At 43.4% G+C, this 14,423-nt stretch overlaps 1 long non-coding RNA gene across 1 annotated transcript in view; it reads left to right on the top strand.

The window, feature by feature from the left end:
- LOC142013081 (uncharacterized) overlaps positions 1-14,423 on the top strand; it is a 50,300-nt gene that overhangs the window by 22,095 nt on the left and 13,782 nt on the right. Inside the window, exons 3-4 of the long non-coding RNA XR_012645538.1 lie at positions 11,207-11,327; positions 12,292-12,327. This is a non-coding gene — a long non-coding RNA (uncharacterized LOC142013081). The remainder of the gene's footprint in view (positions 1-11,206; positions 11,328-12,291; positions 12,328-14,423) is intronic.

Genomic DNA, 14,423 nt, shown 5'->3' on the forward strand with positions numbered 1-14,423 from the left:
TATCCTTACTATTTAATGTGTTCTCCTGCCATGCTTATAAGACACACGGGGTATCTGTTGCAGGGGAAAAGGCAAATATGCCACATTTGTTGAAAATACATGAAAAACAGCATGTTTATACATGCACCTGCGTGTGCGCACGCACACACACACACACCCTGCATAACTTTTTATAGTTACCAGTCTGTCGTGGCTCAAATCAATCTAGGGGCCAGTTACACTGAATGCAAGTGAGGAGCTGGGCTCTGTCAGTTGTAATTCAGTGCTCCAAGGTTCTGAGAACCGAACCAAGAAGAACCGTTGCAAAACACCCCATTTTTATGTTTGTAAATCCCCATTTGAATCTGTTGGTTTTGCAGTGTCATGCTGCAACCATGAATCCTTACATGGTGTTAATCTCAGGGTTTTCCACAGTTATCCTTTGATGGTTATTATCAGACTTCCCATCATTATCCCTTGGTTGTCGTCTTGGGAGGCTGGTAGGGAAGGGAGTGTTTGCCTGTCTCCAAGGTTTTGTCAATTCTTCTACTTCATTTTTAGCATCGGCACAATGGATGCTTCCTGGTTGTCTCTAACTTTCTTGCTTCTTCTTGACCACCTGGACATTCATGATGGCTGTCACATTTCTCCTTAACTACGCACACATCCTCCGCTCTCCCCCAAACAATCTTACAGAGAATTTCAGACACGATTATGTTTCAGAAAGGATTACGTAATGACTAAAGAACTAACAAAAGAACCTGACACAATTTCGTCTGCAATGCAGACAAGAAGCACAACTTAATGCTAAGAAGCAGCAAACTGTATAGTAAACATTGAATTCACTTACATCATTATAATTATATTCTTATATCCACACTAAAATACTATATTTTGGCTAAAGTCCCCTGCACTATTTACTGTGCATCCATCCAAACCCTGCACAGAATACAGAATTATTCATTTCCTGAAGGGTGTGGCTGTTGTTGTCACCCCACCCCACCCCAGCAAATTGACCAAGCGTTGCTCAGGTATTTAAATGAAATAAGGGTTTTTTTCTGTTTGGAAAATAAAAGGGAGGAGAATATGGTGTATACAACCAATAGGGGGCTTATTGTGTGGGCAGGGTTGCAGGGAGACAGCATGGTTCTCCTTGCCTGGCATTGTAACCAAGTGGCAGAGGTGAGGGTTGGAGCAGAGGGGCACTTAGCTGTCCCAGAGAGCTCTGCCTCTGTGTGGCCACTGTTTTTTTTTTTTCCTGCTGTGACTGTCCCCAGTGTCACTTTGCTGCGTCGCTGTTCCCAGCGCTCTCTGCCCCCACCTAGTTAGTCAGAGATATGTCATCCCTCCCTGTGTCTCTCCCTTTCCATGTACTGGGAAACCCTTGGATTTCAGGCATTTCCCACTTTCCAGGCACAGCCAAACCCTGACCTTGGTTTAAGTTAAGGTAAGAGGCAGCTGCATACCAAATTTCATGGTCTACCTCTCACAGTTTAAGGGGAATTCTTGAACAAACATAGAACCATTAGAGAGACACTAAAATATATAGTAGATTTAGTCACCTAAAGATGCAGATAGGAGCCCAGTGGGATTTTCTACATCTATCTACATTGATAGGTACCCAAATATCTTTAAAAGCTTGACCTTTGGTTCTTTACAAACATTAATGACTTTATCTTCACAACAGCCCATCAGATGTGGTGCTATTACTATCTCCAGTGTACACATCAGGAACTGAGGCAGAGATTAAAGCCAGAATTATCAAGTCTCAAATAATTTTGGGTCTCTAACTTGAGATGCCTGTGACTTGATTTTTGAAAGTGTTTTGCAGTTATAGCACTTTATGGCCGTGTCTACACTAGCCCCAAACTTCGAAATGGCCATGCAAATGGCCATTTTGAAGTTTACTAATGAAGCGCTGAAATACATATTCAGCACTTCATTAGCTTGCGGGCGGCCGTGGCACTTCAAAATTGACGCGCCTCGCTGCCGCGTGGCTCGTCCCAGTGGGGCTCCTTTTCGAAAGGACCCCGCCTACTTCGAAGTCCCCTTATTCCTATGAGCAGATGGGAATAAGGGGACTTCAAAGTACGCGGGGTCCTTTTGAAAAGCAGCCCCATTGGGACGAGCCGCGCAGCGGCGAGGCATGTCAATTTCAAAGTGCCGTGGCCGCCCGCATGCTAATGAAGCTCTGAATATGTATTTCAGCGCTTCATTAGTAAACTTCGAAATGGCCATTTCGAAGTTTGGGGCTAGTGTAGACACGGCCTATATGTTCAAAGCAGAGTTTCCAGTGACCTCATTTGGAGCTGTGAGTTCTCACATCTTAATCTATCAGACCCAAGTTGTCTCAGGTTAGACACCCAGAAAATAAGAAATATGTAGTGGACACCTGGAAAAAGGAAATCTGTAACCTATGCAGGGATAAATTCCAGATAGGCAGGGTGGCTTTCAACTTCCTTGACTATGAGACTATCAGTTTTCTTCCTTCCTGCTTCATTCATTCACTACATACATTCAATTGCTGAATTACAATAGTTTCAATGACGGATTCAGTCCCCATGCATTGAATGAGGCAAAGATCTTGTGATAAAATACAGTACGTAATCATGTAATATATATATTAGCATGTATTAAAAGTAGTATTTGATGAATGAATAATTTGGCACGTTTTGACATCTTTTGGCATTTAGCAACATTCACAAATCAGTCCCAATATTTTGTTAACTTTTTAATTATTGGACTGTAACAAGCAAATAAATGCCTACAGATTATTGGCAAAGCATATGATGTTGATGTTTGCTATTTGAGCCAGAATGTAATGTTTGATATCTTAATTCAAAAATTCTACAAGTTCTACAGCTAATACTAAAATAACATATGTTGCTTTCAGCCAGATGGCTACTTGTAGTTGGCCCAGCAAAGCTAGTTTTAATTTTAAAAACAACATTTAAAAATAGGAAGTCTCTTTATTTACAGATGTATTTCAATTTAATCACAGTAAGAAGTGCTTATCCCCATGTGAACTTTCAGACTACTAGGCAGAGCACAATGGATACAGCTTTCATTTTAAGAGTGGGTTGCTGTTATAACTCCTATTCTTCAAAGGTTATTTTGCCCTCTGAATTCACATCAGCCTGAAACTTGTCAGGTTGTGGTCCAATGCATGTGTTCCTTAAAAATGGTTAGATATCTACATCTTTTTCAATTTTAAAACAAAGAGATGGAGCTTACTAGTTACTTTTTTATACTCTTGTATCTTAAAGTTCTTCTAAAATATGAGATGTTACAACTGCAATGATAGTGCCACCTCATTTTTATAATCCTCATGCTTCCCTTATCCTTTCATTTGATTTGTCATTCTTTATTCTATATTATGACTAATTTAGGGGCCACTCCTGAAATACTTGTTCCCATATGAATAGTACATAGGCATGCTAACAATATCATTGATTTCGGCATGTAAGGACTGACTACTCATAGAGAGAGAGTTGTTCAGTCTTGAGCCCATTATGTCATCATTTTCATTATTTATATACAACAAGAAGTCCTGTGGCACCTTATAGACTAACAGATATTTTGGCGCATAAGCTTTTGTAGGCAAAGACCCACTTCATCAGATGCAGTGGGGTGGAGGGGGGGTTTCACAGGAGGATTTAAAGAGGGAGTCTCAGTCAAGGGGAGGACCAGAGCTGGCAAGGCCTGTTCAGTCATGGAGGATGTTGCCCGTTAACTGCTGAGAAAGTGGAGTTGTGAACGTCAATAGAGGAGAAATGAAGTCAGTTCAATCGGGGGGATGTGGCCCGTTATCAGTAGCTAATGTGGAGGTGTGAACATCAGGAGTGGAGAAACTGCTTTTGTAATGGACCAACCACTCCCTGTCTCTGTGCAACCCTTGGCTGATGGGGTCAAATTTTCAAATAAATTGCAGCGCTGAAATTTGCCTTTGCAGTTTATTTTTGAAGTTTTTTGTTGAACTGCTACTTTTAAATCTGTTACTGAGTGTCTGGGGAGACTGAAGTGTTCTCCTACAGATTTTTGTATGTTATTGTTCCTGATGTCTGATTTATGTCCATTTATTCTTTTACGTAGAGACTGTCCAGTTTGGCCAATGTAAATTGCAGTGGGGGCATTGCTGGCACATGATGGTATATATATTAGTAGATGTGCAAGTGAAAGAGCCGCTGATGGTGTGGTTGATGTTAGGTCCTGTGATGATATGGCTGATGTAAATAAGTGAGCAGAGCAGAGACTGAGAGTGGTTGGCTGATTACAAAAGCAGTTTCTCCACTCTTGATGTTCACACCTCCACATCAGTTACTGATGATGGGCCACACACACCCTGACTGAACTGACTTGATTTCTCCTCTCTTGATGTTCGCAGTTCCACATGATCAGCAGTTAATGGGCCACATCCTCCATGACTGAATAGATCTTGCCAATTCTGGCCCTCCTCTTGACTGAAACTCCCTCTTTAAATCTTCCTCTGAAACCCACCCACTCACGCATCTGGCAAAGTGGGTCTTTGCCCTCAAAAGCTTATGCTCCAAAATATCTGTTCATCTATAAGATGGCACAGGATTTCTTGTTGTTTTTTGAAGATACAGACTCACACGGCTACCTCTCTGATTATTTCTATAGGGGAACCAGCAAAGACTCCAGTCATAAACTAGGGCCCATTGTGCTAGGCATTGTTCTAATGCGGACTAAAAAGATGGTCCATTCCCCAAGAGATAAGTCAAGAGAGAATAGGTAGTCTTCTATTACAAAGAATAATAAAAAACAAAAATAGTTTTGATAAAGAACAGAAATGGTATTCATGAGGTCTGAATTTTGTTCCTAGCTTTTCCATAGATTTCTTATGTCATCCAGAACTAGATCACTTAGTTTTTCTGTGCCTTCTGTTCCCCACCTGTAAAATGGAAGTTATAATAATTCCTTTATCTGCCTTTAATCTGTGTTGCCTCTTTAATTTGTAAAGTCTTGTAAGCAAGGGCAGTCTTTTTACGATATGGTTGAACAATGCAATCTTGATTTGTGTCCCTATGCACTTCTGTGCATCTGATGAAGAGGGTTTTATCCACAAAAGCAATAAGTCTATGATTCTTTAAGATGCCAGAGGACTCTTCATTGCTTCTGCAGATACAGACTAACACAGGCACCCCTCTGAAACCTAGGCATCTCTTTAATACATTTCTTTAATAACAACTATAATAATAAGATCCTCTGGTTGCACTTAGTTTAGACTGCTTCTTTCTCTAATTTTTAGAAAGTATCTGTACTTTTTTACATAATTGAAATTCACAATAAGAGACAGCCAGTTCATTGGTTTATTCCTAAAGGATATTTTATTTTACTTTTATTAGGGAGCCACTAATCCTTTACTAACTCGTTACAAAAAAATCTTCCTCTCTACTGCTAATGTCACAGAGAAACATCTTGCTTTTTCCTGTAAAGAGCATTGCTATGGAAGTAATGAGGAAGACAGTACTTGCCTGAAGGATGCAGATTCATGCAGCTAGAAAGTCCCAAGGGCTCATGACTGTAAGATGGGAAGCAATGTTGATCCTTCCAAAAGAGCAGCAGCCATTGACAAGGAGCAGTCATGGGAAAATCAACAGCTTGATTTCACTACAAAGACTATAAGCATTTAATATCCATGTCTCAAAACTGCACATTAACCCTGTCATGCCCTGCTCCCGTCATGCTGCTGTCAGTGTTGAGTGACAAAGGAACATCTTAATATATTTCTCTAAAGTAAAAGACACAAAGCCTTGGCAGATAGCTAACAGGGTTATATTAAGGGCTGTTATAATTTATGTCAAGGTAGACACATTTACTTTTGGTCCATTTCATCTCTTACACACCAATGTACGAAGGAGTGATACTTCATCTAAGTTAATATCTTTCCTAAAGTGGATCAAAGGTTTCCAAAAATAAACAAAACTTAAGTAGTTAGTTCCATATAACTGCAGCAGCTCAGTCTCAGGACGGCAGCTATTTTCCTCATTCCAAATGGTCTAGAGAAAAATCTGTGCATTTTGTAAAATTATAAAGATACAGAATTTGACTGCACCAACCCATCCTTCTCTGGTTCATACTCCATTTCAGGACAAAAGAAATCTGGTTATATGGATTTACCAGAAAATGAGGGCACCAAAATAAATAAAATACACTTACATCATTCCTGAAAGTCTGCTGCTTCGTGCTTTGTTGTGCCTTTTTCAACTCCCAGGAGCACAGATTCCACGCAGAGAGATGACATTGCCCTTTTGCATTTAAGATGTTCTTGACGTGAAAGAGAAAATGTTTGATTCCTTCTGACCCCCTGCAAAGGAAGTTATTAGGAAAACATTTTATTTCAGTGCTTGTGCACTGAGATAAACCTGCCCTAGGTCAATTGAGCATATCATCTGATCAGCTTGAATCAATGACTTTGCTATTCTGCCATATCAGCTTTTTAAATATCAGTGCTAAGACTTTCATTACAGGGAACATAACAGAGTACACATGGCAGAACAAATTATACCCAGGAAGCTATTCACCTAAAACCAGAGGTTTTTTTTTTTGGCAGAATGCACCAGAACAAAATTCCAGCATCTTTTTTCCTGTGAATCTGGCCTACAGAGCCTGCAGCACCACCATTTTGGAAGCCAGCTGGGAGGCGCTGAGATGCATATGGCTCTTTAGGAGCCATTTGCAGCTCCTGCCACTGTTACCGCTAATTCCACCAGCTCTCTGCCTGCTGCACTGTAAGAGTAGGACTTGATTTAATTGCTTTAACAGCCAACAGCAGGGAGCTGGCTGTTACACCAACTAAAATGAGTCCTGTTATTTCAGCACAGCAGAGCGCTGGGAGCTGCTCCTACCAAGCTGTACATGTGGGGTGTAGGAGGGCTGGCAGGGAGCCACACAGCCATGGTGAAGAGAAGACGGCAGCCTGGTGAAGGAGCAGTGGGGAGCAGTATGTTAATTCTGGGTTGCGGGGGCAGTCTGAGGCTGTGAGGGGTCAAGCCTGGGGATAGGAGGGGGGTGGTTTAGGGATGAAGGATTTAAGCCTGGGGACAGATGGGGGGCAGCTTGAAACTGCAAGGGGTTTAAGCCTGGTGTTGGAGGATGTGGTTTGGGGCTGAGAGGTGTTTAAGCTAGGGGGTGTGGGGCGGGGAGATGAGAAGAATTATCAGACTTGAGTTCTGGCACCTTTTTCTAGGAAAAAAACAACACTACCTAAAACAAATATATAATCCTTCAAAGAGAAGTTGGTCTTTTAGTAGACTGACTTCAGAAGAGGTGAGGACACACTCATGGGTCCTGATTGTTAACTGACCCTCATTCTGACATTGAAGCTCTACTTAACCGGGGTGCAAAACAGAGACTGCGGCACGACAGGCCACTGTGGTGTTTTGTTGGTATTATGAGTGTAATGAGACAGAGAACTGTGCTCCAAAGAAACACAAAAGCGAGGAAATATATACAAAGCAGGTCAAAATGTTTGTTTACCGCTTTTCTTCAACAAAACATGGCCTGTTTGTGAAACAGAAAATTTCTGCAAAAAGGGGCCATTTTTACCAGAACCAGAAATCTGTTTGGTTTGGGTTTTTCTTTTTTCTTTTTCTTTTTTTTTTAATATTTCCGTCTTTTTTTTTCCTACTTTTTCTTTTCTCACCAAAGCCACATCAACACTAGCTGCTATTTTCGAAAATCCAGGCCCTCTTTCGAAAGACAGCACAGCACATCTACATACACTGCACACTCTTTCAAAAACGAAATTGAAGGAATGTGGCCCAGCATTCGAAATCACTCATCCAAATGTGAAATAGGCAAAGGCCCCACTTTCGAAAGGCTCTTTCCGAAGAGGATGTGCTGAAACGCTCTGCAACCTGCTTTTTGGGAAGGATGGGGTCCTCCATGGCAGTGATCAGCTGGGAGGCAGAAACGAGCTGCCCAGAGCCTGCGGGGCTCTATGGTCTGTGTGTGCAGCAGCTCTTAAAGCTGCACAGACCCAGAAACTCCGTTGCAGGAAGCTGAGAGCATGCAGGCAGCAGCCATCACACGTGCTGCCCCTGCACACCCCAGCACGACCCCCAGCAGTGAACAGAGCAAAGTGGCCAGCTCCCAGCCAGGTCAGGAGCCCGAGGGCCCCCCCTCCGAAGGAGGCCAGGGCTTGCAGGGGTCCAGCCAGGGGAGCAAAAAGTGAGCCCCCTCCAGGACAGAGCCTGAGCTCCAGGACCTGCTGGGCCTATGGCAGGACAAGGAGGTGCTCCGGGAGATGGGCACAAAACGGAGGAACATGGCTGCTTTTGTCCATCTGGCCGAGGGCCTGAGTTCCCCTGGCCACCCTGCCCGCACTCCTGACCAGGTCAGGAGCAAGATGAAGGAGTTGCAGCAGGGGTACACTGGGGTCAGAACTCAGCCACATGGTTGGGGGCCACTCGCACCTCGTGCCCCTTCTACCAGGAGCTCCAGAGCCTCCTGGGCCCATGAGACACCACCTCCCTGCCCGCTGTCCTGGACACCTCAGCTGAGGAGCCCCAGTTTGGGGATGCTGAGGTGCCAGGGCCATTTGCCAGCCCCACAACACCTGGGCCTGAGCCAGAGCCAGCTGCTGCTGTGGAGTGGTCCAGTGAGGAGGGGGCCATGTAACTGACCTCCCCGCCTCCAGCTAGGCCTCAGCCAGCCGGGCATCCCTCAACCTTGGCAGTGGACCCTCAGGTATGTACCTGACAGGGCATACACCCTGGATCCCAGGGTGGGGGCTCTGTACCTGCCCAAGGGCCCTCCACACCCCCAGCAGACCCTGGGCTGTGGTTCTCCAGACAGCATCACATCTGCCAGGTTCCTTCAGCACAGGGCTGTTGCCCATCCTTTTGGGGTGGGGGAGCTGCACCTCACAAGGGGGCTGCCCCCAAGTGGCCGGGAACCCCCACCACCAACATTGGCCTCTAGGGCCACCGCACCGTTGGATAAGGTATGGGGGACAGGGATCTGCCACCCACGGGGGGACAAGGGTGTGGGCCACAGGCCAGAGGTTGGGACTCATGGCCTGTCGCTCTCTCTTCCCTCCTGCTTCTGCAGCTGCGCCATTTGAGAGCCTTATTCCACCACAGGGCATCCCCACTCCCAGAGGGGCCAACAGTAGGCAGCAGAGGACATAAGAACATAAGAATGGCCATACTGGGTCAGACCAAAGGTCCATCCAGCCCAGTATTCTGTCTGCTGACAGTGGCCAGTGCCAGGTGCCCCAGAGGTTATCTGAAGACAGTGCCTCCACCTGGAGATGGGTGAGGCCATCTGGCACCAGGCACCCTTGGGGAAGCTCATGGGGACCCTCTGGGATGGGGTGGGCACACTCCATGAGCTGCTGGCCTGGATGCTCCCGCCTGCCGCCCCTCCTGCCGTGGCTCCACATGCCAGCCCCCAGCAGAGGCCCCTGCTGAGGCCGATTGCCCAGCTTGGGCTGACCCCACAGCCCCTGCCTCCCAGCCCAGCCAGGGACCTCAGACCGTGGGGGTCACAGATCCCAGGGCCAGCTTGGGTCAAGGTCCTCCACCCCTGCCCCACTGTAAGGGCCCCCCAGGTGGGCCACTTGTGTTCCCCTCCCCTTGTAAATAGTTGGCCCCCCACCTCCCATGAATAAGTCACTGCCCCCCATAAGTAGTTATTTGTGGTTATGTTATGCATATAAAGCATTAAGAACACATTTTTGAATGTTTATTTTGTCCACATCCCTGCATGCTGTGTGCTTGTTGCAGGGGCAGCGTGTGGGAGGCGGCAATGGGAGGTGCACAGGGTGGAGGGGAGTGTGTGGCGGACCCACTGGGAGTGACCGGGGCAGCACTCACTGGGACCCCTGTGTATAGTATTCACACAGGGCTTCCCGGATGCGAACCCCATCATGGTGCACCTGTTGGGTAGGGGCAGCAGCCAGCTGTGGGTAGCCCATCTCAGACTCTGCCACCCATCCCTGAATGAAGGCCTCCCCCTTGCCCTCTACAATATTATGTAGAGTGCAGCAGGCACCCACAACCTGGGGCCGTTGATGACACCCGCCTCCAGGCAGGCCAATACGCAGCACCACCAGCCTTTGAGATGGCTGAAGGTGTGCTCCGCCACATTGTGGAGGTGGTTTAGCTGCATGTTGAATCGCTCCTGGCTGGGGGCAGGGTGGCCCACATAGGGCCACATGAGTCGGGGCTGGAATGGATATGCTGCACTGCCCACCAGGTGCACGGGCATCATGGTGTCCCCGAGCTAGTGCAGACGTAGCTCAAATGTAAAAAGAGGAAATTATATGAGAAGTATATTTTTAACTTTGCTTTTTTTGTTCACTTTTCTCCCTTTGTAATTTTTCAGAAGGCAAGGAAGTTTTGAAAAACTGGCCAAAAGAAAGATGATAAATAGCAAAAATTAAATCCAGCCTGAACATCATTTATTCTGGTGAATTCCTTGACAGGAGAAAAAGGGGGAAGAAAAAGGATAGAAATGCTTTCAAAGTTTAATGACGGACATTAAAACAATGAGAAACAGTTGTGGAAATCAGTTAAAATTTTGAAAATTTTCCCAACTCTTTTTTTTTTCCCCCAATCAGCTCTAGTGACTCCAACACGTGAAGCTGAGCAGAGTACAAGTCTCCGGTAATGGGCAAGAGTTTTATCACAGCCTTTCTGCACTTTTTCCTTACGTCTTGTGAGATAGAATTGCTTTTCTAATGTAAAAAAAGCACTGGCGGTTTGCTCCCAATGTATTGAAAAGAACCAGAGAGACTAAGTGAGTAATTCACATACTCTGACTGTGTCAGAAAAGGCATAGTCCTGCTCAGCAAGAGACAAGGATCGTAAGAACCCACACAGGGCATGCGTACAAGTGAGATGGGCTTTGCAGGGTCTCAGTGTGTCCTAGTGCACATAGGATTGGGAAGAAGCCTGCAACTCTAAAATAATCTAACTTCATCAGTTGTTTATCCCTGATCCTGTTCCCAGTGGACAGGACAGAGCAGATTCAGGGGTCACTACAGCAGCTTTGAAGCATCAGTGTCCCTCCAAAGCTGTAACCTGTAGGGGCAAGTATCCTCAGCAGAGTCTCCATGGAAAAAAATCCTGAGTGCTCAGCAGATTTACTGAACTATGTGCTAAGAGAATTATTTGGGCCTTTGGGGGTAGGCATAATTCTCTACATTCAGAGGATGGGACAAATTCCTTTTTCTTTTTTTCCCTGTTGTATTACACAGACCTTTTCTTAAGGAAAACCCTGAAGATATTGGTTCCCTTTGAAATTGTTTGGTGACTTCAGATGGATAACCTTGTTCCCATATAGCTCATGCTTAAATGAACAGTAGAACTGTTATTTGGGTAAGTAAACTGTAGTTTTAAAAGAAAAAAGCACTGCATTATTACATTATTACTACTACAACTACTGGAGCTACTACTATACTACTTCAGATTCCTGGAATGGAAAAAAAATGGATACAAGGTTCTTTTATTTCTTTTTAAAGTCACTCTGTGAAAGGATCTGCATGGAAATTATTTATCTAAATTACAAAGAAGTCTTGCAAAATTCTATCACATGCTTACTCATGAAGTGAAAGGCATGTCACATACACCTGCTTGTTGAAATATCACCTCAGTAGCTTGTCAACGGACAAGTTACATTACCGTGCATTTGCCACTGCCTGTTAGGTATAGCAAAACTGAAACCAAAGTTTCAGGCCATTAACTTAATTACTGTACTTACCACAAAATATTAGTCACTAAGGTTTTGCTTTTTGAACTTACGAATCAAAGGAAGAGGGATTGGAAAATAAAAGTGGGGGCAGGGGTGGAAACCTGCATGCATACATTCCAAGTACAACCTACACTTTCCTTCCAGCCTACAGAGTATACCAGAAAACCCCAACTTTGAAACAAAGGACGAATAGAGGAAAGAAGGGCGAGGTTGATTTTTGTGCTTTAAAAATATCTTAACTCAGCTGTTTTTTTATAACTTAGAGGGGCATTGTACATTGTGGTATGGGTTATAAGAGAGGTTGTTACTATCTACTGAAGCAAATTCGAACTTTTTATTTTTTTATAGCTAAGCTGAGGAATTTTGCGTTATAAAAATTAATGGTTATAGTCCATTTAAGGGTCTGTCTATATTATTTAAATGGTCCAGTTTGGGATCTTGTGATCATTAAAGGGGCCAATTTTCAGTCTTAGGCGCCCCATGTAGGATTTTCAAAAGCAGTTATGGGAACTGGTTATCTAGCTATGTTAGCAGGTTTTTAAAAATCCCACTTCTAAATTTTAAATCAAATAACCCTATTTCCTATTGTAGGCATTGATGGCTGAAAACTGGGCTCATGGTGAAAAGGTGAGAAGAAAGATTCACAACTTTATTATGTCTCAGAGGTAGCCATGGGGGGAAAAAAAAGTCTAATAAATATGTTAGTCTTTAAGGTGCCACAGGAGTCCTCAGTATCCTTGCTATGGTTATTATTCATCTGGAGAGAATTATCAGCAAGACAAGAAAAGGGAAGCAGCTGTCATGTAGGCTACCTTGTGGTGGAAAAGGCTAGGAACTGTTTTTAACAAAAAATCAATTTCTGATGAAAAGGTCAATTTTGTGGAGACTGGAAGCACATTATGGGATCTACTTTTCTCTTCACACCCCTCACCACTCAAGTTTTGAATGGGATAGACAATAACACAAATACAATTTTAGCCGGCATAGTTTCATATTCTTTGGGGCACTTAATACTGCTTGCTCTGTTTTGCGAGCGCACAGAAAGCACAATAAGGACTTGCCAGACACCCACCACATCTGCAAGAGATGCAGCAAGGACTGTCACTCTCGTGTGGATCTTTATAGTCACAATAGACACTGTAAATGAAGTCCTCAATTGAAACTTTAAAGGGCACGATCCATAGTCTATGCAGACTGAAGGATGCCTACTGTTTTCTTGGGTAGCAAAGGGCATGCTTGAGACTGACACGCTTTTATTTTTTTATCGGATATTGATCACTTTTGGTCTGAGCACCTCCAAAAATTGCAGCTGAATTTGGAAAAATCTGTATACAAAAAAGTTCAGACAAGAAACACACGTTTTAATTATCTAAGTCATTGTTGCTGCGTCAATACATAAGACACACTAACTGAAGGAGAGTCTTATTGATAAGTTATTTAAATAGCAATAGAATAAAATTAATTTTCTCCAGAACATATGTATAATTTGGGTCAAAGTAACATCAAGGGTTACAAGGAACAGCGAAAGGCTCAAGAGAAGATTTGTTACTATTGTAATTTCATATTTATGTCACTTAATTTGCCGCTAGCTCGCAAAAGCCAGACGAGCTGCATCATCCTGGATAACAGCCAGAATCTCCCACACACAAGCTGAAAAAGATCATCTCTTATGGAATATACATATATCATAACCTCCACCTTTTATTCACTTTCCCAAAAGTTATTTTTGACCTCCCAATGCTTTCATGCTACATGAGCCCAATTATGCAAGGTAAATAATATACAAATTCCTAGTTTTATAGTATGAGCCTTGAAACATTATTTCCCTACATGCCTTGAAATATGTAGTAGTCATGTAATTTACAGTATATAAGTGGCCCAATATATTCAAGATCTAGAGAAAACTGTTGGGTTGCCAAATTGATTTAACAGCATCATACAAGATTTTTGTCAACCAATCCAAATAATTTTATTTATTTTAGTGTTAAATTAATGTTGGACAGCCACAATAGACTCTATTTTATAAATTGGCCTGGCATCACTGTACTCATCAACACATTTATAGAAAGCTCAGAGTTTTATTACATAATACACTAATACATAATACAGTACTATATCTGTAGATTTCAGTTCAAATTATAATTTTAATCTGAGGTGAACAAGAGTTTAATGATCTCACATTTGTCTCCAGCTATTTACATCACAGACCCACTGTTCAGATACAACTGGGAGTGCTTAACAATGTCCTGTCAGTGATTCCCAAAACTTTATGTAATTCCTGAGTGTAGATGCACTAGCTTAGCTGAGTGCAGAATCCTATATGGTGCCAACTCACTTCCATGCTAAATTCATTCAACTTATCTGTAGAAAGCAAAGTAAATCTATAGTTGAACCACATATCCTAGTGTAAGTGAGAGAGGTAAAATGGCCTAGCTGACTCAGCATAGGACTGGAAGCCAGCCAAACACTCTGTGTGGCTCTGGGCAGGTAGTTTTGAACTCAGTTCTCCATTTACTTCAGTGGGACCTGGAAAATGTGCTTACCTTATCAATAGCTTGGTATCTTCCTGTGCAAAAAGTGAAAAATATCTTTGTAAATTGTATTTTAAGGGTTAATTAGCTTGTACAGTGTTTTAAAAGGTAAACCTCTAACTATTAATCTTTCATTAAAGAAAACTTGAAGGATTTCCAACTGCTGTCAATTGCACAATGCAGTCTATCACC

The sequence above is a fragment of the Carettochelys insculpta genome, chromosome 5 (assembly GCF_033958435.1).
Source record: "Carettochelys insculpta isolate YL-2023 chromosome 5, ASM3395843v1, whole genome shotgun sequence".
NCBI classification, from domain to species: Eukaryota; Metazoa; Chordata; order Testudines; family Carettochelyidae; genus Carettochelys; species Carettochelys insculpta.